Raw genomic sequence first — 15515 nt, forward strand, 5'->3', positions numbered from 1 at the left:
ATGTTGGGCTGTAGCTGCTCTGTATGTGGAGATGTTGGGCTGTAGCTGCTCTGTATGTGGTGATGTTGGGCTGTAGCTGCTCTGTATGTGGAGATGTTGGGCTGTAGCTCCTCTGTATGTGGAGATGTTGGGCTGTAGCTGCTCTGTATGTGGTGATGTTGGGCTGTAGCTGTATGTGGTGATGTTGGGCTGTAGCTGCTCTGTATGTGGTGATGTTGGGCTGTAGCTGCTCTGTATGTGGTGATGTTGGGCTGTAGCTGCTCTGTATGTGGTCATGTTGGGCTGTAGCTGCTCTGTATGTGGTGATGTTGGGCTGTAGCTGCTCTGTATGTGGAGATGTTGGGCTGTAGCTCCTCTGTATGTGGTGATGTTGGGCTGTAGCTGCTCTGTATGTGGAGATGTTGGGCTGTAGCTCCTCTGTATGTGGTGATGTTGGGCTGTAGCTGCTCTGTATGTGGTGATGCTGGGCTGTAGCTGGCAGCTCTCTCTCTCTCTAGCAGATGGAGTGGAGAGGGCTTCTGGCTCCTAGAAAGACATGGCTTCTTTCACAGCCCGCTTCACTCCTCCATTGTGTCTAGACCAAATGCCGAGAGGATGTCTGCTAGATAAATTTAGCTAATCAAATTCCCACTCATTACGACAATAACCACAGGATTTACCATGTGACCTGAGACACACATTATAGCAACCCCTCTGCTATAAAGAGCTATTCTTTCTTGTTTATCATCTCATCTATATATATATATACACACACACACACACACAATATTATCACAATACTTTAGTCATGATACAATATTGCGATAAAAACAGTTGTGATATATTGTGATTTATTACCTTTTTTCAAATGCAAATTATGTGGGGAAAAAAACTTCTGTTTTATCTAATGAGATAATGTTTCCAGTCTGCTCAAATATTTGTTATTGCAGCAAAATGGGATTGTCAAGCAGAGAGACTGACCAACACTGTGATAAAAAGCTGTGATAAATGTTGATGCACCTGACAATTTATATCATAAAATATGCTTGGCTTCATGTGTCGATATAATATTGCCACAGAAAATGGGAATAAAATGCTGTCTGATATGATTCACTTGGCGTAGCAGTTGGGGCCACTAGAGTCCCTGCCAGTTACTGTGCTGTTATTGGAAATAGCTGATCAGATGCAGATGAGGCTGTCTGCAGAGTGCTCCTGGCCAGTGCTGCATGCTGTCTGCAGAGTGCTCCTGGCCAGTGCTGCATGCTGAGGCTGTCTGCAGAGTGCTCCTGACCAGTGCTGCATGCTGTCTGCAGAGTGCTCCTGACCAGTGCTGCATGCTGAGGCTGTCTGCAGAGTGCTCCTGGCCAGTGCTGCATGCTGCATGCTGAGGCTGTCTGCAGAGTGCTCCTGGCCAGTGCTGCATGCTGAGGATGTCCCCTGGCCAGTGCTGCATGCTGCATGCTGAGGCTGTCTGCAGAGTGCTCCTGGCCAGTGCTGCATGCTGCATGCTGAGGCTGTCTGCAGAGTGCTCCTGGCCAGTGCTGCATGCTGAGGCTGTCTGCAGAGTGCTCCTGGCCAGTGCTGCATGCTGAGGCTGTCTCCTGGCCAGTGCTGCATGCTGAGGCTGTCTGCAGAGTGCTCCTGGCCAGTGCTGCATGCTGCGTGCTGAGGCTGTCTCCTGGCCAGTGCTGCATGCTGAGGCTGTCTGCAGAGTGCTCCTGGCCAGTGCTGCATGCTGCGTGCTGAGCGAACACAGAGGAGCAGCGCTTTATGACGGCCTGTAAATCAGCTATGATGCCTGGCTGCTACGGCTCCTCGCTCGCCATGATATGAGCTTTATGAAGGGGACGAGCAGCGCAGCACGGCGGGACGAGCAGCGCAGCACCGCGGGACATTCACACTAAATAAACTTATATGTTTATACACCGCCGCACAGAGTTGGAGAGCTAGTGGGGCGTGTAACGGTGTTTGGGACCGCCCCTCGGGAGGCTTATGGCCAACGGGGCAGTAAAGATGTCACGGCCAACAACCCAGAGGGCTTCTGGCGTAAGAGGATCCAACCCCTCATGTTGGGCTGTCATGCTATGAAATGCAGGAGGCTGCTATCTGCTCCCAGCCAACTTTACAGGCCTTGGCAGTGGGCTAGCACTCCTGCCGGATATGGCAGCTAAACCTTTAACCCTGACGTGTTCCCCAGTCTGCTCTGGCCCTGGCCTAGGAGGTGGAGGCGGCCATGACACCCCCCGACCCTCCCCTCCGGCTCTGGCCCTTCAGCTAGCCCAGCGCTATGTTTCCTTTGTTTAACCCCTGACCTGAGAAAACAAGACGTGTCCCGGAGTTCTGAGGAACCCGAGGGGAAGGGGAAGTGTTTGGTTACAAATTAAATATATGCGTGTCATGAGCCATAAATCGGCGGTCCTGCTAGCAGCGGTGCTACTGAAACGGCATGTGGTACCATGGCTCTCGCCATAAACTTTTAAAGCCTCACTTCCATCACTGCCTTTCAAAGGGGATCTGGATGACGGCTGGACCCACGGCAAGATGGATCCCAGGTGTCAGGAGGAGCGGGAAGGGAAGCGGACGAGAGGAGGAGATGACGAGAAGATGGCTTGGATGGTTTCAGAGTGAAGAGAGGAGATGTTTGGAGTGAGGAGACAATATCAGAGTGGAAAGAAGATCTTTAGGATGGTTTGGGGTGAAGAAAAGATGGTTTAGAATCTAGACCATCTTCTCTTCACTTCGCTTCAATCCACCTAAACTTTAGATGGACTGGAGGGGAGAGAAGATGGTTTACATCAGTGGTTCTCTACGTGGGGTCCACAGACCACCAGGGGTGCTCTTGGGGTTCCAGGGGGTCCCCAGCAAACTGATGCATTGCTAAACTGCACCATTATTTAATTTACAAGAAGTTAAAGCAGCTACGAGCAAGATGTTCTGTTATTAAACAGTCTAAATTTAATATGGATGCCTCACATCTTACCTCTAATAGTAGACGAGACCAACGCCGAGTAGTCTCGCTTGAACCCAGAGTGAATCGGCCAGTGTTGTCTTGATGATTAGTCTGTCTGCGGCTGGGGCAGGATCAGGAAGTGAAATGAAACGGTTTGCGGCAGCCACTTCGGCCATAACCACAAAATAACAAAATGACTTCCAAACAAACGGTTAGAATATAACGAGAGAGGTTCGCGAGAGTAGCAAGCCCCTGGATGTAGCGAGCATGGCGTTCTCCTTGTTTATGGTATGTTGCAAGGCAAACGGTTGAAGGCAGGCAGCTGCCGTAAACCGTTTCGTTTCACTTCCTGGTCTATCCGGCCCGCCGGCAGACAGACACAGACTCTATAATCATCAAGAGAGCAATCTCCGATTCACACGGCTTTGGTCTCAGCTACTATTATAGGTAAGATGTGATGCATCAATATTACATTTAGACTGTTTAATAACAATTGAAAATCTTGCTCGTAGCTGCTTTAACACACAATTAGAGAATATACTGTCATGTCATGTCATGTCATGTAGGGCAATGAGTGTTTTGATCACAGCTTCACTGTTATCTCTCCACCATGCAAACCATGTAGGCTACATGTAACTGCAACATCCTGGGTTTGAATCCAACCTGGGACATGTGTCATCCCCCTCTCTCTCACCCAATGTTTCCTGTCTTCTCTCTGTTATCCATCTTTCTCTCCGTTATCTATCTCTCTATCTATCTATCTATAGAGAAGGCCACCCCCCCTCCCCCCCCACTACCAGAGGGTCAGATTGTGACCGTGCACTTCCACCAGTAGGATACTGTAACCCCATCACTCAATTACCCAATTATACAAACATTTCCACTTTTCATATTCAAATTAATTTAGTAAGGGTTGGGTTAGCCTAAAATATCATTCAGATATTTTGAGGTGAGAGGTCAAGGGACCCCTTTGAAAATAGCTATGCCAGTTTTTCCCTCTGCCAAACTTTGCCTAACTTTCGAGCGTTATTTAGCCCCCTTCCTGACAAGCTAGCATGAAATGTTTGCTACTAATGTCCGGTATGACGTAGCCATAGCTCTTCTAGTTATGATAGCAGAAACTTCATGTTTGCTACTAATGTACAGTAGGGGTGGGGGAAAAAATCGATTCACCTAAGTATCGCGATTTTTAATGTCACGATTTTTTGAATAGATCTTTTATTACAGAATCGATAATCGCAAAAAAAATTTTTATATATACCGTAAATTCCGGACTATAAGACGCACCGGTGTATAAGCCGCGGGACCAAAATTGACTATTTTTTTCTTCTATAAGCCGCACCGGACTATAAGCCGCGGGTGTTTTGATGTTTAATTACCATATGAAAGGGTTCGTGCACAGAGAGGAATGTCGGGAAAGCGATGGCTGTTTGGGGAAGCTCCCATTTATTAACATTTCAACAAAACAAAACAAAAGTCAGGTCACTAATCCCCAGACAAAATCACACAACAATAGGCTATATGTGCAGCAAACCTGTAACCAGAGAAGTCAAGTCACTAATCCTCGTCTTCCTCTTCTTCCTGCGTACTGAAACCACCAAAGTCCTCATCTTCAGTGTCGGAAACGAACAGGTTCAGGGTGGCTTCGTCAACCACTCTCCTCTCTCCTTCAGGTGCCATGGCACGAGTCCGATACCTCACGAGTCCGACACCTCACGAGTCCGAAAAAAGAGGCTAACTTCCCCCAGACCCTAACCCAAAACCTAACCTCTCCCACCCCCACGCCTAAACCTAACATCCCCCAGACCCTAACCCAAAACCTAACCTCTCCCACCCCCACGCCTAAACCTAACCTCCCCCAGACCCTAACCCAAAACCATGAGGTGTCGGACTCGTGAGGTATCGGACTCGTGAGGTATCGGACTAGGGGGCAGTCCCCGCAGCGGTGATCCTCTTCATCCCGCAGCAGTCCAGCGTTTTGGAACCCGTTGGTAATTGTGGATGTTTTCACACTCCTATAATATTCCGTGATCTTCCTTTGTGTGAATTCGCCGAAGTTTGTGATTTTCTCCTGGTAGTCGGGAGGGAGTTGTTCAGTAGTTCTCCCCCGGACGGACAGTCCCTTTTGCCCAGGTTACGCGCGGCTGCTCTGTTTGATCGGCGGCTGCTCTCTTTTAATGCGAGATTGACTGCTTTCAACTTGAAAGCTGCCTCGTGTGAATTTCTGCGTACCTTCCCCATGGTAAGTGAGAGTGTTGCTTCTACTGCTCGTCTTGTTGTGAATATTCCTTGATCTTCCTTTGTGTGAATTCGCCGAAGTTTGTGATTTTCTCCTGGTAGTCGGGGGAGGGAGTTGTTGCCCGAGTGGCCGTTTGCTTACCGTAATTACCATATGTAAGTGGTCACGCACAGAGGGGATTGTCGGGAAGAGATGGCTGTTTGAGGAAGCTCCCATTTACCGTATTACAACATTTCAACAAAACAACATAACACAACACCACCGTTGTTTATTTTTACAGTGCACACAGTGTCCGCGGTGTGGTGAAAAGAGGGCAAGAGAGGAAATCAAAACAGAAGTGGATTTATAGTTAGAAAGAGTGCTAAAAAAGAGAGATTTTTTTTTTTTTTTTTTTTTTTCTGAAAAAATCCATAGATAAGACGCACCGTTATATAAGCCGCAGGGGCCAAAAAACGGGAAAAAAGCCGCGGCTTATAGTCCGGAATTTACGGTATATATATTTTTTTGGGTGCTTGCAGTCAGGCCACTCACTGAACAGCAGGCCAGGCGCCGCCTACTGGTTTACTAGTGGTTTTATTACTTTATTAGTTAGTCTGAAGTAATAATTACACTTCAGGGTTAAAGTGGGTGCATCTCATTGTAAAATTGGACTTCAAACGGCCCAAATCTGGCTTCAAACGGCCCAAATTGGGTTTGAAACGGCCCAAATTTCACGCGCGTCGGCCCATATCGGCCTGGCCTGCTTGGTATCTAATGCCTGGCCTGAATTATGATCCCAGTCAGCCCGTTTTTAACTATATCGCCCAGCCCTACTCATGATATATAATATACAGTCTCTAGTGTATGATTCAACTTTTCCCATGTTCTAATCTAGTGTAAAAAAGCAAACAAACTGAAAAAAGAAAAGAAAAAAATAAACAAAAATCGCAATAAATCGTAATATCGAATCGCAATAATCGTAGAATCGCAATACTTAAGAATCGCAATATAAATCGAATCGGCACCCAAGAATCGTGATAGTATCGAATCAGGAGATAAGTGAATCGCCACAGCCCTAATTTACAGTATGATGTAGCCATAGCTCTTCTAGTTATGATAGCAGAAACTTCATGTTTGCTACTAATGTACAGTATGACGTAGCCATAGCTCTTCTAGTTATGATCGCAGAAACTTTATAACTAAGTCCGCTATTTGATTTGTATCACTATGACGGGATAATGGGATAAATTACCAATCGGGAGCACAGCGAGATAGGGTTAAAAATAGGAAATTGGGAGTGTTGGCAGGTATGTGACATGCTTTCTGTATTTCCCCCCCAATAATAATAATAATAATAATAATGTGAATTGACTCCATGCATGTGGCCCGCGGGCTGCCAGATGCCCAATCCTTCTCTAGAAGGTATACATTCCAAGGTCTCCTGTAAAATATATATAAGTGTCCCATAGAGACTGACCCATACAATGCGTTAATATAAGTGTCCCATAGAGACTGAGCCATACCATGGGGGGTAGGGTGGCCTTGTGGGTTAGCGAACATCCTGTAACCAAAAACTGAAGAATTCAATCCCTGCAGCAGCTAACATGTGTCCATCAACAGGCTCGGAGTGTCCTTAAACAACACTAAGCTCACTCACTCAGGTGGCTGGATTTGAGAGTTGGCTAAAGTCCGAAACAGAACATGTCAATGAGAAGGTCGTCTGTCCACTGGCTCCATGTGTGCAGGTTTAAAGTCTGAAACACAACATGTCAATGAGAAGGCGTCTGTCCACTGGCTGCATGTGTGTTTGTGACAGATAGGCATCAGCTCCTCGGTAAGCTGGGAGCTTTGTGCCCGGCACAGGCGCTGACAGCTAGACAACAGCCTGCAGCAGCCTCTGAAGAATGTGAGAAGTGATCCACATGTAATTTCCACACACATTTTGCCAGATGTTCATAGTCACAGCCACTGTTTTCACGCTTCAGCACAAAAAAAAAAATCCAGCCTCATGATGGTTTAATTCAGGACTTCCGAGGTAGAATCAGTTGATTTGCTCAATGCTTCATGCGTTAATGCGTGAGATTCTCCTTTCTTTATGCCGACGTCTTTCTCCTTTTTTCAGTCGATGCAGTTTGAGGTGCAGTAGGTGGCGCTCTTTTCTGCCATGGTGGCTATCACAACTCATGCTAACTAGAAATGTAAAACGCATCACTTCCTATACGAGGACTTTTCAAAGGGAAGACTTGCCCGAGACCAGCTGTTCATAACAGCAAATTTGGAAGCTTTTATATAAATTGCCTACAGGTTGAAGCACTGTTGTGTTGCGTCATATCGACCATAGAGAGTTGCGAAACAGACATTTATATGAATGAAAACGTCACAAATTTGCACGTAAAACTCCCATCCTTGCCATTGCGATAATGCCTTTTGTTCTGCGGTGCATGTACATTACAGTGTGCGTGTGCATGTACAGTACAGTGTGCATGTACAATACAGTGTGTGTACAGTACAGTGTGTGTGTGCATGTACAGTACAGTGTGCGTGTACAGTGTGCATGTACAGTACAGTGTGCGTGTACAGTGTGCATGTACAGTGTGCATGTACAGTACAGTGTGTGTGTACAGTTACTACAGTATGCGTGTACAGTACAGTGTGCGTGTGCATGTACAGTACAGTGTGCATGTACAGTACAGTGTGCGTGTGCATGTACAGTACAGTGTGCGTGTACAGTACAGTGTGCATGTACAGTGCAGTGTGTGTGTACAGTGTGCGTGTGCATGTACAGTACAGTGTGTGTGTGGGTTGAGCGGGCGCATGTGTTGCAGCAGCTGAGTGACAGGGGTCAGGTGTGGCGGGTGGTGGCTGTAATGTGTTTGTGTGATGCAGGGGAACCCTGAGGGAAACAAGGTCATCCAGTGTTGATGTGGCCGTCTGAATGTCCCCTCTGGGACCTGGAGGCGGTGGAGCACTGATACACACCAGCTTGGATTACTCACCACACTGAACTCTTCAGGGCCGTATCTCTTACAAGGACCACGACCAACTGCTTGTACATCTCCACCGTTGGCTTGTGACGCCTGCGGTTGCTACATTTTTGCAGGGAAGCTGCAAAGTATTTGTTTGTCTTGTAAGCAGCACTTGCCAGGTAGCGAGATGATGAGATTTTTACTGTAGATGTAACTTGACAATAATATGCACCTTCAGCAGATTCGGTAAAGTGCTCATATTGTTCTCGATTGTACTTTCCACGTTATGGATAAACCCACTGGCAAGCGAGGATTTATGCCGTATCGACCAACTCTAAATCTGTTTGTCAGGCTCCTTGTCTCTCCTTGTCATTTAAAATGTGTAATCCTATTGTATTGTTTACAGTGCTTGCCCATATTTTTTCGCGGAGCACATCCTTGAAGAATTGCCATGCTCCACGGAGCTTCTCTGAATATGTGCTACAGATGAAAGTAAAAACAGGATTACAGCTTAATCCCTCTCGATTGTTTGTGTCTTTTTTGGCCACTGGGAGAACTCGGATGTAGTCCTGCCTTGCTGGAGAGAGAGAGAGGGAGAGAGAGAGAGACAGAGACAGAGAGAGAGAGAGAGAGAGAGAGAGAGAGACAGAGACAGAGAGAGAGAGAGACAGAGAGAGAGAGAGAGAGAGAGGAGAGGAGGGAAGAGGAGACTTTGCTCTGGTGCCGTCCAGTAATGAGAGCCAGTAATAAAGTGGATGTATTCATGGACAACTGAAGCCAGCAATTAAGGAGAGAAGGTAGCACGGTTTGAGACGGCCACTTTGGATCTTTTAAATGTAAATACAGCTTCTCTCAAAGTGCTGGCTGAGATATTCCAAATGAAATCCCCCCTCACTAATGAGGGAGCTGTGATATTTCTACATGAAGCCTCTCCGCGCCGATACCACGGCACGCAGGCAGTAGAAATGTTTTAATCAGGCTGAAGGAACAGGGATTATGATATAACAGAGTAGTTGGTGGAGACTAGTCTTCCTCTGTTTCCCATATCAACACACAGTGCTGTTTGATCTGCCCTGGAATCTACACCGCTGCGACGCTCTTAATTAGCTAAGTGGATGTAGACAACATATCCTACATAGTAAAATCGCAGGAGTCGACGTGTCACCGAGTAACGCTCTGTGTACCAACTAATACAGAACAATACTGTGTGCAAATAAAAGACAGAGGAAAGAACAAGACAAAGAGACGCATCCTGCATGTCAGGAAGCAAATTAGAGTCATTTTAAAAGCAAAGCCGGAGCTGTTCGGTAACATTTGGTGTTTGCAGGATATCTCTCATCAGCCAGTTAAATGGCTGGTGCCTTGATCAGCCGGTCCAGACTGTCACGGACGTGTTGCACGGCGCCGTTGTTTGATTCCATCTGCGCGGGTTTGATGTCTCCCTCCCCGTCCTCAGGTCAGGTCACTACACATCCCTCCCCGTCCTCAGCATCTTCAGCAGGTCAGGTCTCTACACACTGGTTGTGATGCAGGAGTTCGTCCTCAGCATCTTCAGCAGGTCAGGTCTCTACACACTGGTTGTGATGCAGGAGTCCGTCCTCAGCATCTTCAGCAGGTCAGGTCTCTACACACTGGTTGTGATGCAGGAGTCCGTCCTCAGCATCTTCAGCAGGTCAGATCACTACACACTGGTTGTGATGCAGGAGTTCGTCCTCAGCATCTTCAGCAGGTCAGGTCTCTACACACTGGTTGTGATGCAGGAGTTCGTCCTCAGCATCTTCAGCAGGTCAGGTCTCTACACACTGGTTGTGATGCAGGAGTTCGTCCTCAGCATCTTCAGCAGGTCAGGTCACTACACACTGGTTGTGATGCAGGAGTTCGTCCTCAGCATCTTCAGCAGGTCAGGTCTCTACACACTGGTTGTGATGCAGGAGTCCGTCCTCAGCATCTTCAGCAGGTCAGGTCTCTACACACTGGTTGTGATGCAGGAGTCCGTCCTCAGCATCTTCAGCAGGTCAGATCACTACACACTGGTTGTGATGCAGGAGTCCGTCCTCAGCATCTTCAGCAGGTCAGATCACTACACACTGGTTGTGATGCAGGAGTCCGTACTCAGCATCTTCAGCAGGTCAGGTCTTGACACACTGGTTGTGATGCAGGAGTCCGTCCTCAGCATCTTCAGCAGGTCAGGTCACTAAACACTGGTTGTGATGCAGGAGTTCGTACTCAGCATCTTCAGCAGGTCAGGTCACTAAACACTGGTTGTGATGCAGGAGAACGTCCTCAGCATCTTCAGCAGGTCAGGTCACTACACACTGGTTGTGATGCAGGAGAACGTCCTCAGCATCTTCAGCAGGTCAGGTCTCTACACACTGGTTGTGATGCAGGAGTCCGTCCTCAGCATCTTCAGCAGGTCAGGTCTCTACACACTGGTTGTGATGCAGGAGTCCGTCCTCAGCATCTTCAGCAGGTCAGGTCTTGACACACTGGTTGTGATGCAGGAGTCCGTCCTCAGCATCTTCAGCAGGTCAGGTCTCGACACACTGGTTGTGATGCAGGAGTCCGTCCTCAGCATCTTCAGCAGGTCAGGTCTCTACACACTGGTTGTGATGCAGGAGTCCATACTCAGCATCTTCAGCAGGTCAGGTCTCTACACACTGGTTGTGATGCAGGAGTCCGTCCTCAGCATCTTCAGCAGGTCAGGTCTCTACACACTGGTTGTGATGGAGGAGAACGTCCTCAGCATCTTCAGCAGGTCAGGTCTCTACACATTGGTTGTGATGCAGGAGTCCGTCCTCAGCATCTTCAGCAGGTCAGGTCTCGACACACTGGTTGTGATGCGTGAGTTCGTCCTCAGCATCTTCAGCAGGTCAGGTCACTACACACTGGTTGTGATGCAGGAGTCCGTCCTCAGCATCTTCAGCAGGTCAGGTCACTACACACTGGTTGTGATGCAGGAGTTCGTACTCAGCATCTTCAGCAGGTCAGGTCTCTACACACTGGTTGTGATGCAGGAGTCCGTCCTCAGCATCTTCAGCAGGTCAGGTCTCTACACACTGGTTGTGATGCAGGAGTTCGTCCTCAGCATCTTCAGCAGGTCAGGTCACTACACACTGGTTGTGATGCAGGAGTCCGTCCTCAGCATCTTCAGCAGGTCAGGTCACTACACACTGGTTGTGATGCAGGAGTCCGTACTCAGCATCTTCAGCAGGTCAGGTCACTACACACTGGTTGTGATGCAGGAGTCCGTACTCAGCATCTTCAGCAGGTCAGGTCACTACACACTGGTTGTGATGCAGGAGTCCGTCCTCAGCATCTTCAGCAGGTCAGGTCACACACTGGTTGTGATGCAGGAGTCCGTCCTCAGCATCTTCAGCAGGTCAGGTCACTACACACTGGTTGTGATGGAGGAGTCCGTCCTCAGCATCTTCAGCAGGTCAGGTCTCTACACACTGGTTGTGATGCAGGAGTCACAGAGCCGCCATCATCTCACTGCCCAGCAACAAACAACAGCTTGACTCGCAATATTGTCCTGTTTGTTTGTTAAGAGGGAGAGAGACTCGCTTGGCGGCCGACTAAATGAGCCGCTTAAGATATGCAAGTGCAGTGTGAACAGGAATGAAGGAGTGCTGGAGGGGATCCTTATGGCATGGAGATGGCTGTGTGTTGGAGGGGAGCCTTGCAGCATGGAGATGGCTGTGTGTTGGAGGGGAGCCTTGCAGCATGGAGATGGCTGTGTGTTGGAGGGGAGCCTCGCAGCATGGAGATGGCTGTGTGTTGGAGGTGAGCCTCGCAGCATGGAGATGGCTGTGTGTTGGAGGTGAGCCTCGCAGCATGGAGATGGCTGTGTGTTGGAGGGGAGCCTTGCAGCATGGAGATGGCTGTGTGTTGGAGGGGAGCCTTGCAGCATGGAGATGGCTGTGTGTTGGAGGTGAGCCTCGCAGCATGGAGATGGCTGTGTGTTGGAGGTGAGCCTCGCAGCATGGAGATGGCTGTGTGTTGGAGGTGAGCCTCGCAGCATGGAGATGGCTGTGTGTTGGAGGGGAGCCTTGCAGCATGGAGATGGCTGTGTGTTGGAGGGGAGCCTCGCAGCATGGAGATGGCTGTGTGTTGGAGGTGAGCCTCGCAGCATGGAGATGGCTGCGTGTTGGAGGTGAGCCTCGCAGCATGGAGATGGCTGTGTGTTGGAGGTGAGCCTTGCAGCATGGAGATTAGGGCTGCAACTATCGATTATTTTAGTAATCGAGTATTCTACCGAATAATCCATCGATTAATCGAGTAATCGGATAAGAACCCTTTTTTGTGTTTTCAAAGGCTTATCATAAATATACACCAAAAAATAAGATAAATCTCTTCAAATAAACAACTACATTAGTTTCTTTCTTAGAAAAAACAACATTTTTATTTTTAAATTGCATAGAACTGGCAGTGGCACCATTCATCTTTTCACTTGAACATGATGGACCCGTCCTTACAAAGCTGTCCATAGTACGCTGTGATCCGCTGAAAAAGAGGTGAAATAATAATTAATATTGATATTTATTAGGTAAGTTCATAACAAAACTGGAGAATGCGCATTTACACACCCTAGACCTGTTGCCTATTATTGACACAAATATCAGAATAGCAAGATAACAGGTCAGGTGGTGTAATAATTGGAGCCTAAAATGCACCAATTAAATAGTTGTTTGCAATCATCATGAGAAGAGTCGACCGGTCTAGGGTGTGTAAATGTACATTCTCCACACACACACTCTTTCTCTCTCACACACACACACACTCACTCTCTCTCTCTCACACACCAACAGGCTAGTGTGATCACGCACACTCACTCTCTTTTTCTCTCTCACACACCAACAGGCTAGTGTGATCACACACACACACACACACGCACACACACACACACACACACACAACGCTGTTAAATTAGCCGCTAACGTTAGGTTAACGTTAGGTTGAGCTTTGTATTTGTATTTCAGAAAACGGCAAGCCACATCAAAAAAATGCAGCGTGAATGCAGTTACTAATAGTCATATTGGCAACGTGGCAAGCCAGCAGCACAACTACTACTAGTCTTAATATCAAGTAGCAATCATTAGCATACATTTACATTAGCGTTGTGTATAGTTAACGTTACGTTACCTTGCTCCGCTCGACGTAGATGCGCTGGTGGATGCGTAGACTGGATGTTTACGGTTCAGGTGCTGAAGCATTGACGAGGTACTGTTGTGATATGCAAGGATCGTTACAGTACTTGCACACCACTGAGTTTGTGTCCTTTTTCAGCGTGAAATGATCCCACACTTTAGACAGTTTCGGTCGCTTTTTCGGCCCTGGTTCTTCCCTTCCCGGCTCCTCCTGTCTGCTTTCTCCGCCGCCTCGTTCCATTTTGCGGGGTCCGCTCGCTATACAGTAGCTGCTCTCTGGTCTGTCTGCGATCATGTGTCCTCGCGTGTTTACACCGGAAGAGCGCTGTGCCACACCAGTAAGCGTCCGTGAGAAACAGTCTCTAATCTCTAAATGCCGTGTCGAGGCGAATCATTTTGGCCTCGATCATTTTAATTATTCGAGTTATTCGAGGTACTCGAGGAATCGTGACAGCTCTAATGGAGATGGCTGTGTGTTGGAGGTGAGCCTCGCAGCATGGAGATGGCTGTGTGTTGGAGGTGAGCCTCGCAGCATGGAGATGGCTGTGTGTTGGAGGTGAACCTTGCAGCATGGAGATGGCTGTGTGTTGGAGGTGAGCCTCGCAGCATGGAGATGGCTGCGTGTTGGAGGTGAGCCTCGCAGCATGGAGATGGCTGTGTGTTGGAGGTGAGCCTCGCAGCATGGAGATGGCTGCGTGTTGGAGGTGAGCCTCGCAGCATGGAGATGGCTGTGTGTTGGAGGTGAGCCTCGCAGCATGGAGATGGCTGTGTGTTGGAGGGGAGCCTCGCAGCATGGAGATGGCTGTGTGTTGGAGGTGAGCCTCGCAGCATGGAGATGGCTGTGTGTTGGAGGTGAGCCTCGCAGCATGGAGATGGCTGTGTGTTGGAGGTGAGCCTCGCAGCATGGAGATGGCTGTGTGTTGGAGGTGAGCCTCGCAGCATGGAGATGGCTGCGTGTTGGAGGTGAGCCTCGCAGCATGGAGATGGCTGTGTGTTGGAGGGGAGCCTCGCAGCATGGAGATGGCTGCGTGTTGGAGGTGAGCCTCGCAGCATGGAGATGGCTGTGTGTTGGAGGTGAGCCTCGCAGCATGGAGATGGCTGTGTGTTGGAGGTGAGCCTCGCAGCATGGAGATGGCTGCGTGTTGGAGGTGAGCCTCGCAGCATGGAGATGGCTGTGTGTTGGAGGTGAGCCTCGCAGCATGGAGATGGCTGCGTGTTGGAGGTGAGCCTCGCAGCATGGAGATGGCTGCGTGTTGGAGGTGAGCCTCGCAGCATGGAGATGGCTGTGTGTTGGAGGTGAGCCTCGCAGCATGGAGATGGCTGCGTGTTGGAGGTGAGCCTCGCAGCATGGAGATGGCTGTGTGTTGGAGGGGAGCCTCGCAGCATGGAGATGGCTGCGTGTTGGAGGTGAGCCTCGCAGCATGGAGATGGCTGTGTGTTGGAGGTGAGCCTCGCAGCATGGAGATGGCTGTGTGTTGGAGGTGAGCCTCGCAGCATAGAGATGGCTGTGTGTTGGAGGGGAGCCTCGCAGCATGGAGATGGCTGTGTGTTGGAGGGGAGCCTCGCAGCATGGAGATGGCTGTGTGTTGGAGGGGATCCTCGCAGCATGGAGATGGGGTATTTTCTCCATCTCCAATCGGTGGAGGATTTCTCAATGGCACGGAGTAGAAGTGCCAATTAGCCTTTATTTGCATTGAATCTCATCCAATTAGCAGCATTTAGGGGGTCACATGACTAAATGATGCTACCAGGTCCATTCCTTTATGGGCAGCACAATGACACATAGCATCTCTTCTCTTAGCTGTTATTCATCCAGGGAGGAGTTGGTGAGCAGGCATGAGTTTTGCTTCACGCTCATATAGCTACTTTAATACAAATATTTAATCTGGGGATTGAAGCCAGCTACTCTTCAGTCACAAGCCTAATACCTGCTTCCTACTTCCTGCATCGATCATGAATGACTGGAAACAGAAAACAGTGACTGTGTCAGGGAGATAGTGCAAAGTAAATCTACCTGAAACTACTTCATGCGCCTGTTTACAGTCATTTGATTACAAATGTGTATTGTCGTGTATGCGTAACACACAGCTACTGTACCTTTAAGAGCTAGACAGCTTTACGACTGTCCAAATCGCCATTTGAGGCAAATTGGAAGAAATTCTGTCAAGGCGCTCCTATGATGTTACGTTACAGAGCTTGGAAATTGGGTGTGTGAGGTCACAGTGACCTTGACCTTTGACCACCAAAATGTAATC

Source organism: Poromitra crassiceps (assembly GCF_964638095.1).
Source record: "Poromitra crassiceps genome assembly, chromosome: 10".
NCBI classification, from domain to species: Eukaryota; Metazoa; Chordata; class Actinopteri; order Beryciformes; family Melamphaidae; genus Poromitra; species Poromitra crassiceps.